The sequence below is a fragment of the Penaeus monodon genome, chromosome 25, assembly GCF_015228065.2.
Source record: "Penaeus monodon isolate SGIC_2016 chromosome 25, NSTDA_Pmon_1, whole genome shotgun sequence".
NCBI classification, from domain to species: domain Eukaryota; kingdom Metazoa; phylum Arthropoda; class Malacostraca; order Decapoda; family Penaeidae; genus Penaeus; species Penaeus monodon.
This window is the reverse complement of record NC_051410.1, coordinates 10437817-10438731: the sequence shown is the minus strand read 5'-3', so window position 1 is coordinate 10438731 and position 915 is coordinate 10437817.

The following is a 915-nucleotide window of genomic DNA, read 5'->3' as shown; positions in this document are numbered from 1 at the left end:
TATGGGGGGGATACTTACTCCACAAAAAAATATCATATACTATGTGGTATGTCATAAAAAAAATTCTATAGTATGCAAATTAATGTAGCATCTGCATCATTGTATACAAATGACAATTATATTTTAGCAAACAAAAACACTGAACTAAGTAAATAACTTACATGCCATACAAATATTAGATGTCGACTCAAATGTATACTATAAAGTCTCATAAATCACAACCATGTTTTCTAATTATGAAGTTTATTAAAAGAATTTGTACATTCCCATGGCCTAAGATATATGTATTTAAACCAAAAAAGTAAAAACAGATATTACTTAAATAAAAATAAGATGGCCACTTTTTCTGTAAATACTAAAATACAATATTCAAAACATAAAACAAATTTTGAACTCATTCACACAATTATCTTACAAACTATTGCACACTTTAATGAAAAATGTCATTGTTATTTACATGTGACATGTCTGAAGTCATGAAAATATAAAAATTAATTGATTCATCCCATGAAATCAACTAATCAATTTGGCAATGGACCTATGGAAACTGGTGCTAGAAAATGCAATGTTCTTTCTTAAAGCTACAAACACACTAGTTCAGAATTCATTTCATGTGATAAGCAGTCAGATTGACCTCCAAAAATTATGCATTTCCTAGATGTAAATATATAAATAGTAATAAAAAATAAGGTTGTATCATATTCATATCCTGCTCAAATCAAGATGAGCATATCAAATACTTACCACATCCTTATCACAAGAGTAAACCAAACCTTTGATATAACAGTCCAGAAAGAATGTCTGCTAGGAATTTGTTTTCCCATGCACTTGATATATACAAGGCTGGTTTTCTATATATATCATGGGAAGATGGAAGAAAGGAGGAAATAGATAGCAAGAACTCACTTTGAAACA